Below are 11,867 nucleotides of genomic sequence, written 5' to 3' on the forward strand. Positions count from 1 at the left end.
AATGTCTAGCAAAACTGCCATGTCCTGATGTCACAGTGATCCAGATTTCCTCAGCCCTCTGGTGGAATGACACAATGTCATTGTGATACAGGCAAGTTGTACTAGATGTCACCAGAGGCGCAGCCACTGTCCTTGGTGACCTCGTGCATTTGGTACAATGGTTAGTTTGGGCCCTTACTGCTGATGATACTGAAGCATTTGCTGTAGAAAAATGGTCATTCTTCTTCTTTTATGTAAGCCTCCTTTCTGGACCATCTCCACCAAAGGTGACAAACAGAAATCAAGCAATGCAGTAGTGACATGCATCAGTGAAAGGCTGCCAGCAGCCAGTCTGGAGATTGTGCTTGTTTCTAGCGCTGAAGCACTTGGGGTACGGAGCCCCCCCCCCGGCTCCCCAGGCCTCTCTTCTCCCACTGCTCAACCTCCTCTCCAGCCTGCTGCAGAAAGTATCACTTTAAAGCAGCAGCTGCCACCTAAAGGAAGAAAACTGGCACATGCTATTTCTATAATTGAGATTCAGAAGTTACAAAGTTTCTATCTATCTATCTATCTATCTATCTATCTATCAATCATCTATCATCATCTATCCCAGGATTTATATATATATCTAGTCCACCTGACTGGGTTGCCCCAGCCACTCTGAGCAGCTTCCAACAAATTATAAAACCAAAGTAAAACACAACACTTAAAAAACTTCCCTATACAGAGCATGTCCCACTCTGGCAAGACTGGGCACAGGCAGGTAGGGTCTCAAACTAACAGCATCTTCCTCTGAACCCCAAACTCAGACCATGGTCTGCTTCCACAGACAACAAATATACTCCACGGAACTAAGATGCTGCTGGGCAGAAACTTCTATTATCCCTGACCATTGGCCTTGCTGGCTAGGGCTCTTGGGAGTTGAAGTTCAACAACATCTGTGGAGGGCACAATGTTGGGTACCCCTGGACTCAGGGAAAGGGCCTGGAGTTACACTGGCGGCCATGCATGACGCAGAATCCTCACAGCTACTTATAGCAAAGCACCTCTCTCTTTGTGATAAACTTCAGATACGTCGATTTAGTAGAGTGTCAGGCTTTTCTAATAATGGTAGTCAATGCTACTTACAGTCAAGGGTATGAAAAGAGAATCAATGAAACCCAACTTAAGAGTAAAAAAATATGAACATATTTAACAAGAAGTTAAAACTGAACTGAACCAATAGCAGAGAAACCAAGAGCCAAAGAAATTCTCTTGAAAACATGAACAACTCTACAGTTGTGTGTGATCACAATGGTTTTGCTCAAGTCCCTCTTCTGAATCTTATGGCAATTGTAAGGCCTTCCCAAAATTAATGAACTCTTGTAAGAATACTTCTAAAAGAATAAGGTGTAAAGGCAGTAGGATATGTGAGAAGGAAAATGAAACATTTCTTACAGCAATGCAGCAATATTTTCTCTCCCCCAGCCTCACATTTGCCAATATGCAATTTTTTATTCCTGGATTGCTAAGTTTTTGCACTCATGCAAAAATGGATTTGAGAGATTGGCTTCATGAGGCATTTATGAATTAAAAGGTGATAAGCATTAAATCAATTGTCCTCCTAAAACTGCTGGTGTGGTGCATACTTTAAATGGTCCATTAATAGAAAACAGTTACACGGTTGAATATCCCATCTGACCACTATCAAAATTACTTCTTAATTCTGTGGCTGATTCCTAGGTAACAGTTTGTCTTGGGTCCTCAGATGTTGTTAGACTACAACTTCCATCATTCCTAGTCAGCATGGCCAGTGATCAAGGCTGATGGGAGTTGTAGTTTAAGAACATCTGGGGCCCTTAGGTTAAGAAAGTCTGGACTAGATAGAATGATGGGGAAAAATTATAGGCATTCTTTGGAGGGTTCAGAGTGTATCATGTGCAAGTAATCCTTACAGAACCCTGCATGTTAGGTGACTATATGACTCCCCTATTTCAGAAGAGAGGGGAAGCAGCTGAGGTAGAGAAATAGTTAGTTGTCTGTTTTTTATTTTTATATATATATAATGTTTTTATTAATTTTCACAAAACCAAAAACCTTGCATTAAAGTAAGAAGCATAAAATAAAACAACTATATACATTGTCAGTATTGAATCCACATTATGGAATTACCTTGTGGAATTACTTCCTTCCCCTCCCTCCCCTGGTGCCTGTGCATCATTTTCATTCATGCATGTCAATAAAGTATCTCTGATTACTTATAATAACTTATAATAATAATAATTTATTATTTATACCCCGCCCATCTGGCTGGGTTTCCCCAGACACTCTAGGCTGCTTTCAACAGAATATTAAAATACAATAGTCTATTAAACATTAACAGCTTCCAATTTTAAACATTGTCTATAACATTACAAGTGTTTTTTTTTTAAATCCTCCTAATGTCTTAACTTGAGTACATTGCTTTTGTAAATATGCAACAAACATTTCCCATTTTTTAAAATATTTGTTGTAATTTTGATTTCTAAGTTTCCCAGTTAATTTAGCCATTTCAGCATACTCCATTAACTTAATTTGCCAATCTTCCTTGGTGGGGACTTTTTTGCTTTCCAATGTTGGGCTAGCAATATCCGGACGGCCGTTGTTGCATACATAAACAAATTCTTATATTCTTTAGGTAGATCCATTCCTGTAATACCTAATAAAAAGACTTCTGGTTTTTAAACAAAGGTTATTTTAAACATTTTTTTCAATTCATCATATATCATTTCCCAGAATTTTAAAATAACCTTACATTGCCACCACATATGATAAAACATACCTTCTTTACATTTCCAGCACTTATTTTCTCTTGTTTTGTACATTTTTGAAAATTTAAAAAGGTAAAGGTAAAGGACCCCTGGACGGTTAAGTCCAGCCAAAGGCAACAGTGGGGTGCGGTGCACATCTCGTTTTCAGGCTGAGGGAGCCGGCGTTTGTCCACTGGCAGTTTTTCCGGGTCATGTGGCCAGCATGACTAAGCCGCTTCTGGCAAACCAGAGCAGCGCACGGAAACACCGTTTCCCTCCCCGCCGGAGCGGTACCTATTTATCTACTTGCACTTTGACGTGCTTTCGAACTGCTAGGTGGGCAGGAGCAGGGACCAAGCAACGGGAGCTCACCCCGTCACGGGGATTTGAACCACCAACCTTCCGATCGGCAAGCCCAAGAGGCTCAGTGGTTTAGACCACAGCTCCACCCAATTTAACCAGTATTAAATACCACCTACAGTATAATAATAATATAATAATAATAATAATTTATTTATATCCCGCCCATCTGGCTGAGTTTCCCCAGCCACTCATTTTCATATAATTCTCTTTAAGTAAGGACTATATCATTTTTCCATAGTCTTTCACAAGCTGTCATCTGAATATTATGTCCCACATCTTTTGCCCACTTTATCATAACACACATAACTTCTTCATCTTTAGTTTCCCATTCCAACAACAAGTTATACAGTGGTACCTCGGGTTAAGTATTTAATTCGTTCCAGAGATCCGTTCTGAACCTGAAACTGTTCTTAACCTGAGGCACCACTTTAGCTAATGGGGCCTCCTGCTGCTGCCGCGCCGCCGGAGACCGATTTCTGTTCTCATCCTGAAGCAAAGTTCTTAACCTGAAGCACTATTTCTGGGTTAGTGGAGTCTGTAACCTGAAGCGTATGTAACCTGAAGCGTATGTAACCCGAGGTACCACTGTACATTTTTGATAATAATTTAGTACCACTTTCTATTATTTCTCTCTTGAAATTTGAGATTTTGTAGGTGAATCCTTTCTTTTTATCATTTTTGAATACTTCATTTAACTGGAAATATTGTAGCCAATCTGTTACATTTCCTCTTACCTCTTGAAAATCCTTCAATTTTAATTGGTTATCCATTTCCGTTAACAACTCTCTATATGTTGCCCAATTAGGTTTCATATTTAATTTTTTTACAGATGTTGCTTCCAGTGAGGAAAGTGGTGGTGTTTTTTGTTCTAGCAAATCTTTATATTTTCCCCAAACTTTAAAATCGTATTTCTTATTATATGATTGTTGAAGCTTTTGTGTACTTTTGCCTTCTGATACCACAAATACACATGCCAACCAAATCTATTATCATGTCCTTCTAGGTCTAATAAATCTGTATTTTTTAATACTATCCAATCCCGGATCCAGCATATGCAAGAAGCTTCGTAATATAATTTTAAATCTGGTAAGGAGAAGCCACCTCTGTCTTTAAGATCTGTTAATAATTTATATTGTATTCTTGGCTTCTTTCCTCGCCAGATAAATCTCAAAATATATTTCTGCCACTCTTTGAAGCAACTCGCATTGCTTATCACTGGGATTATTTGAAATAAAAATACCTTAATTACCAATATTCTTCCTAATACAGTGGTACCTCCAGTTGCGGACAGGTTCCATTCTGGAGCTCTGGTCAGATCCTGAGGTTTTCACAACCAGAGGTGCTTGTTCTGCGCATGCATGCGGCACGATGGAGTGCTTCTGCGCATGCGCACATGGCAAAACCCGGGAAAATACTTCCGGGTTCGCCATGTGTCTATCCCAAAGGATACATAACCAGAGGTGTTCATAAGTAGAGGTACCACTGTAGTGACAAATTCATTCTTGCCCATATCTCTAAATTCCTTTTTATTTCTTTCCATATTTTTTCATAATTATCTTTAAATATATTAATGTGCTTTGCTGTTAACTATATCCCCAGATATTTCACTTTTGTATGTATATGTATTTTGGTCCTCTCTTTTTTATCTTGTTCTGAGATATTTTTTACTAAGAGTTTTTTATTTTTGTTCAATTTGAAACCTGATACTTGTCCAAATTCCTATATTTTTTTCTAATGCAATAATGAATTTATAGGATCTTCCACTGTAATCACTAGATCATCTGCAAATACCTTATATTCTACTGTTATTCCTCTAATGGTTTCATCTGCCCTTATATTCCTCACCAGGACTTCTAATACTAAAATAAACAGTGACAGTGACAGGGGACATCCTTGTCTTTCTCCTTTCATTATTTTACATTCTTTTGTAGTAATATTATTAATTATTAACCTTGCTTGTTTCTCTGAATAAATGGCTTCTATTCCTCTTTTAAACAACTCTCCCAAATTCATCTTGTCCAGGACCTTCAACATCAAAGCCCATGAAACCCATGAATTGATGCTTTTTCAGCATCAATAAACATCATAGCTGCCCGTTTTTCATTCATTACTTCCAAATAATATCTATTACATTCCTTATATTATCCTTCTTCTGTCTCCCTGGGAGAAATCCTGTTTGATCCTGATTAATTGTTTCTAACAATATGCCCTTTATTCTATTAGCTAATATATTTGTAAACAATTTATAATCACTATTTAATAATGAAATTGGTCTAAAAATTTTAACTTCCAATGTATCTGTCTCTTGCTTTGGAATCAAAGTAATAAAAGCCTCTTTCCAGGTCTTTGGTATTTTCCCTGCGTTTAATATTTCATTCATTACATTTTGTAACAACTGATTTAAATAACTTTGTAATTTTTTGTAATATTTTCCTGTTAATCCACCTGGGCCTGGTGATTTACCTATTTTTGCTTGTTTGGTGGCATCTGAAACTTCTGAGGTGTTAATTGGTGCATTTAATATAATAATTTTTTCCTTTTGGAATTTTGGCAATTTATTTAGTTGGTTGTCTAAAACCACCCAGTAAATTAATGATTGACTTAATATTTGAGCTGAGGACTTCTGATTAGAATTAGGCTTGCCACCTATTCTCCAAAGATAGGCTCTGCACTAGAAATCCAACAGGGGCAGTTCCTCCCTTCCTGCAAGGAAGTTGTTACCCCTGTTGAATTTCTGCTTGAGATCTGTCACTTTCGGTTTCTCTCTGCTTCTCATTTCTCCTCTCTGCATTTCCACCCGTCTGCAATCTTTCTTCTGTCCTTGTGATGGACAGCTGAGCTAGACCAGAGTCTGGTGGTGCAGTGCCCCAGAATTCCACCAGGGGGCTGGGACCTCTCTCTGATTGGCCAGCCAGAGGAGGGCGGAGCCAGCCCTTGGGGAGGGAAAGTGAGGAGCTTTAGAGAGGGAGAGAAGGAGCTTGTTCTGAGGGGAGATGGAGGGCTGGGTCTGGGCTGGGGTGCAACATCCACAGCGAGAGAAGGGAGACTCTGAGTTCGGATTGAAATAGAGTGTTTAGTGTCTTGGGAGCATATTCAGACAAGAAGCCCCTGGGAGGCTGAGGCTGAGCAAGGAGCTGTGAGGGAAGACTCATTTCAGTCAGGAAAGAGAAAACTCCCAAACCAGTTCGGAGGGGGGTGGGGACCCCCTGGGTCTGTTATACTATTAGAAATACCTCAGGAGTGTGGCTTCAGGAGCTGGGAAACTGGCAGAAAGTGCCACCTTGTTTAAGAACCAAAATATTAAGCTGCAACACCTAGGCTACACCTGAGTTAAGGAACCGAAGTGAAATAACTCAAAGTTAACTGTTTCCTGAAAGAGTTTTCTCTCCTGACGCATCTTTTGTTTCACCAGTTTTGTTCTGTAAAATAAATCCTTTCTTCTTTCTTCAACTTTGCCTTATTGTCCAAGTATCAAAGTTTTTCCTCACACAAAAAACAGGATAACCCTTGGTAGTTATAAAAGATAGTGTGGGTTTGCCACAGTCCCCATCAAACTTCCTCAGAATTTAGTGTACAAATTTTGCTTAATCTGGAGGCAGTGATGGGTTGGATGTGGGCAAATAAACTGAAGCTGAATCCTGAAAAGACAAAGTTCTTCTGTGCCCCCATTCTCATGTGGGGAGACGGCCTGCCCTGGATGGGGTGGCCCACCCCCGGAAAGAGTCAGCGCTGTCAGTGGAGGCTCAGCGGCCTCGTGGGCAGGAGGGATTCACCAGCTACAGGCCCTTTTGGACAGAAATGACTTGGCCACCGTATTTCATGCTCTGGGAGCTTCCAATGCGCACTGTGTGGGGCTGCCCTTGAAGACAATGCAGAAACTTCAATAGGTCCAGAATGCAACTGCCAGATTATTGGCTGGGGCTCCCTTTAGATCTCACATAACCCCTGTTTTATAACAGTAGCACTGGTTGCCAGTTCATTTCTGGGCCCAATTCAAGTGTTAGCGTTAGTGTTTAAATACCTCAGTGGTTCCGGCCTTAAATACCTGGAAGACTGCCTCCTTCCCTGCAGCCTGCTTGGGTGCCGAGATCGGCAGAAGGGCCCACTGGGAGAGGCATTCTCTGGGACAGCCCCTAAGTTCTAGAATTCCCTCCTCACAGAGCTTTGGGTCTGGCACTTTCATTATGCATTTTTCAGTGAACACTGAAGATGCACCTCTTTACCCCGGCTTTTGATAGTTCAGAGATATATATTTTAGGGCCCTCCTTATTTCTGTTATTGTAATTTGTCTTGGACTGTTTTTAATGTTGTGTTTTAATTGTTAGGACCTGCCCTGGGATCTTGGGATGAAGACCAGGCAATAAATTGCAATAGTAAAAATAATTTCCTCTGATATAATGCATATCTGCATTATGAAAATGCACTAAAATTTGCATTTTTGCACAATTACTTGCCTGGAGAACAGCATTGCAGATTTCAGAAGATGGTTGTGTTTTGTTCCACACATTTTTCCAAAAAGTACAAGTTTGGTAGGTTTGCCCTTAAATGTGAACTGAATCACATTTATCCGCTCATCACCATTAAATGCACAAAACACCTGTCAGAAAAAAGGATCTAAAATAATATGTTATTAGGAAACAAATAAAAATGCATTCTTTCACTGTTATGCTTCTAACTTGTTATAAATTGCACACAGACCATGAGGCGTTTTGTCAACCTGCTGCTGAAAAGCCTAAATTCCTCTGTTGTTTCCTAATTATGCTGTTTGCAGAGAATGCGGCATAAGAATGAATTGTTACTGCATGAGCTGTTCATGGAGCAAAACAGGATGACATCTATATAATTATTTTCTTGACCCTGGAATGATTCCACTGTCAAGATAGAGTAGTCAATATTCAACAGGCACACAATGGCACTAGTGGCCAAGTCTAGGCAGCCTGCTAATAGTACAAAGATGGTGTGTCATTCCACACAACCTCAGAGTCTTGATGTTAAAGTTTGCAGGAGCATCGGATAAGGTGAAATGTGACCTGAAGTTAGGAGTAAAGATTATGAACTGATTGGAAACATTTATTAGCATTTTCTTTGCAGATGAATGCACATGGCATCTCATTTTACAACCGCAGTTTATAAACCCCTTTCCACTCTGACAGCTTGGCTTTTGAAAGGATAGATTGTTTACCAAGCAAGCCTGCCGGGATTAGTGGCATAGTGCTAAATACAATGGCAATGTTTACTGACCATGGAACTAGCATTGTTGCACTCATGAAAGAGGAATGACAAGTTGCATCCAGCCAGTTTAGAGCTCTAATTGTTGGATTTAGATGGCTGTCAAAGTCTCCTGATATTCTCTGAGCCCTGCATGCAAACACCAAATGCAAAATGTAAAAAGACTTGTGGGACTCTAACCCAACACTGCTCTGGCTTGCAGCAATGCACCAAAGGCTCAGGCAAGAAATCTCTCTTGCCCCTCTATCATCTGCGATCTTTTAAATAGACATGCCTAGAAGACTGTACCTGGGACCTTTTGCAACAGGTGTAGGGAAGTGATTGCCCTCTAAATATTGTTGGAGTCCAACTTCCATCAGCCCCAGCCAGCATGGAATGGTAAGCTATGATGGTAGCTGGAATCCAGCATTTTCCCATCCCCTGTTTTGGAAGCAATGCTATGATCCCTCATCCCTTAGCTCTGTGGGAGAGGTCAAAAGCTCAACAATAAATGATGAACATTAAAATCAGAATGATGAATGATGAAGACCTCAGTTCAGTTTAGAGACATACTTAGTTATTTCTCAGTTACTTTAGTTCAGGATGAGGAACCTAAGGCCCTCTAGATGTTGCTGGACTGCAACATCCCTGACAATTGGCCATGCTGGCTGGGGCAGCTGGGAGTTGTAGTACAGCAACATCTGTAGAACCCTCCATGCAGTTGGGGAACCTGCTTTATCAGGGTTCTACTCATGTGTAAGCAAATGTGAGTAAAAGCTCTCATGAGATCTTCCCCTCTCAACTTGGAGAAGAGTCGGGGACTGAGCAGATGGGGTGGCACACACCAGTAGACTGGAGGCAAGCTTTCGTGTACTTCCCTGCCCTGGACGCTGTTTGAGCATTTGTGCACTCAGGCAAATGCCTGAACACACCTCCTCTGGGGCTCATATTCATGGTAACCTCAATCTTGTTTAGGAGCACACTTGCCTGTTAAGATATATACTCAAGATCTGTTATTGATACGTTACTCCTTTGTATGCCTTAACCATTCTGTTGCTGTAATTGACAGTGGCTTTCTCATCCTTGGTGGATTTTATGGATAAAGGAGGAATACTATATCAAAGATGGTATACCAAAATATCACCGTGAAGTCACTTTTAATCCAATGAATGAGGCAACACTAGTTTTTGCAAAATGTTGGGAAACCATGTTAAATGAAGCAGACATGGGAAATCTGAAAGTTGTTGGACTCCATTTCCCATCAAGCCCAGCCAGCACAGCCAAAGGGATTGTGGGAGTTGTAATCTGGCAACGCCTGGAGGGTCGATCTAAACCTTGTTTAAATGTACCCCAAGCGCTACATTTTTGGTTATTAAAAACTATTTGAAACAGTTTTATTTCATTCACAAAAGACAATCTGACATGTGATTATGAGAAAGGTTTCTGGTCAATGAGTGACATTGTATTGATCCTTATTTGTAAATTATTATCTGTCCATTACTATATTTAAATAATACATTAATCAATAAGGGGGTGGTGTGGGAAGCAATTTTGATTATGGAACTAGTGGGTTTAATTAATCCAGATCAATTTACACAGTGTAATCTTGTGCATGTGGCATTAAAGACTAGAGATGATAGAGAATTTTTCAATACAGGCAGCGACCATTTTAGGTGTGTCCAATATGTGTGTAACCACACGTGCACATCATGCCAAACTCAGAAGTGAGCTAAAAAGTCACATCACAAAACTTTACAAAAAGGGGCAGGGCATTTGCAAGGGTTTCCAATGTAGTTTCAAATATAAGTCATTTCACTTAAATGCATGGCCCCTCAGAACATAAACCCCTTGTAAATGGCGAGTTGCCTGTGGTCACTCTTGGTACCCAGCTCTGCAATAGCTTCCTCGTTTGCTTACTATGCAACTTCCCATGTGAGCAGCAGCAACCTTGAACAATGCCAATTTCACTCCCAAAGAATAATTTGACAATATTAACGGGAGTGCTTTCAAATCCAAATTCTTAATGATGATTTCTTATATTAACTATTCTCTTGTTGTTGTTTTGGAAGTACCATCCAATCAGATGGGCTGGTGCGCTTTTGTCTAATGTACACATTTTAGCAATTTTCTCTAATACAATTCATTTTTGTATGTTATTTTCACAAATATATGCACAAGATATCTACTATATATATATATTTGTGCATATGACTTGCCTGGAGAAGTTTATTCCTGTGTTCAGCTGAGTTTTGATTGCATTGTGTGATGGTTTAGTGGGAGAACAGGGATCCCCCAGATTCCTGGGTGCCCGATTTCCCCCTTGTGTGCTGGGGTTTCAGCAGAGCTTTGAGAATTTAGGTGAGCTGACAGGCTGACCCTGTTTTTCCAACAGATTGAAGGACAGAGGGAGATGATGGTCCTGCCTCTAGCCTATGACAAAAGCCATTTACAAGACAACAGGGTAACTGAGGGGGAGGTTGCCAAGGCAACATGGGTGTGATGTCATACAAGAAAAAAATTGTCTTTTACCCAGAGGTTTTTGGCACAGTGTTATGGGAAAAAGGAGGCAGAAATTAGAATAACTCCTTATGGAGTCTGAAGGTCAGAACCACCTTATTGGGCTTGCCGAAGGCAGGCTAGGGCAGTAGCATGAAGTATCAGAGGCGAATTTTTCCTGGTGGCAGACGACAGAACCACGAGACTGATGTAAAATACTCAAACAAGAATTTTATTATGACTATACAAACAACAAACACAAAGCATGTGGGTGTTCTCTTTCTGCAGGCAGTTGCAAACTGCAACTTTTTCTCTCTTTATACACATCACCACCTATGCCTAATTAGCCTGGAAAACCGCACCCAGAACTCATAGAAAACATCCTTAAAGTTATCTGACCCTTTTCCTGTTCCGTCTTCCATGATCCCTAACATGAAGACGTCTTGCAATCAGATGCTGCTTTGCTGTAGGGAACAAGCCCCTTGTGTGCTGTGATGCTGTGCACCCCTGCATCCAAAACCGGGGTTGTATACATATCTGAATGTACTACACATAAAAAATACACTGCAGTCTCTGTTGTGCCTCATTCCAAGGAAGCACAAACCCTGGCCAAGTGCCGAGACCCTTGAAATATGCACCCTCAACATACATTGGGGTGGCCTATCACTATACTGTTCCAAAATGTGTGTATGGGATAGGTTCACTTTTAAATGAACAAACTGAATGCAATGTCTCCCCTACCACCCCAAACTCTGTCTTGTCTTCACACTTGCATACTTCCTTCCATTTAGGAACAACAACACCACAAGGGAAGGAGGCAAACTATATACTCCTGCAGTTTGACCTTGCCTCTTGGACAATCAGTCAGTGGCGTTGTGATTTTGGAGTAATTACCTATGAATTTACAATAGAAATTAGCAAATCCTAAAAACCTCTGTAGATCTTTCTTAGTTTTAGGTGCCTCCCATTCCACCACTGCCTGAAGGGGTGTCATAGAATCATAGAATCATAGAGTTGGAAGAGACCACAAGGGCCATCGAGTCCAACCCCCTG

General features: G+C 40.6%; 1 long non-coding RNA gene across 2 annotated transcripts; it reads right to left on the reverse strand.

Moving 5' to 3' along the window:
- Positions 1-2,409: 2,409 nt before the first annotated feature.
- LOC308479529 lies at positions 2,410-10,728 on the reverse strand. Of its 2 annotated transcripts, none has more exons than XR_013987719.1 (3): positions 10,535-10,728; positions 7,156-8,468; positions 2,410-2,656 (listed from the first exon to the last, which is right to left on the reverse strand). It is a non-coding gene; the product is annotated as an uncharacterized lncRNA (long non-coding RNA). The 2 variants fall into 2 exon arrangements; XR_013987720.1 differs by having other exon boundaries at positions 7,132-8,468.
- Between the last annotated feature and the right edge of the window lie 1,139 nt (positions 10,729-11,867).

This window comes from Podarcis pityusensis (assembly GCF_964106645.2).
Source record: "Podarcis pityusensis genome assembly, chromosome: 6".
In the NCBI taxonomy this organism is placed as follows: Eukaryota; Metazoa; Chordata; class Lepidosauria; order Squamata; family Lacertidae; genus Podarcis; species Podarcis pityusensis.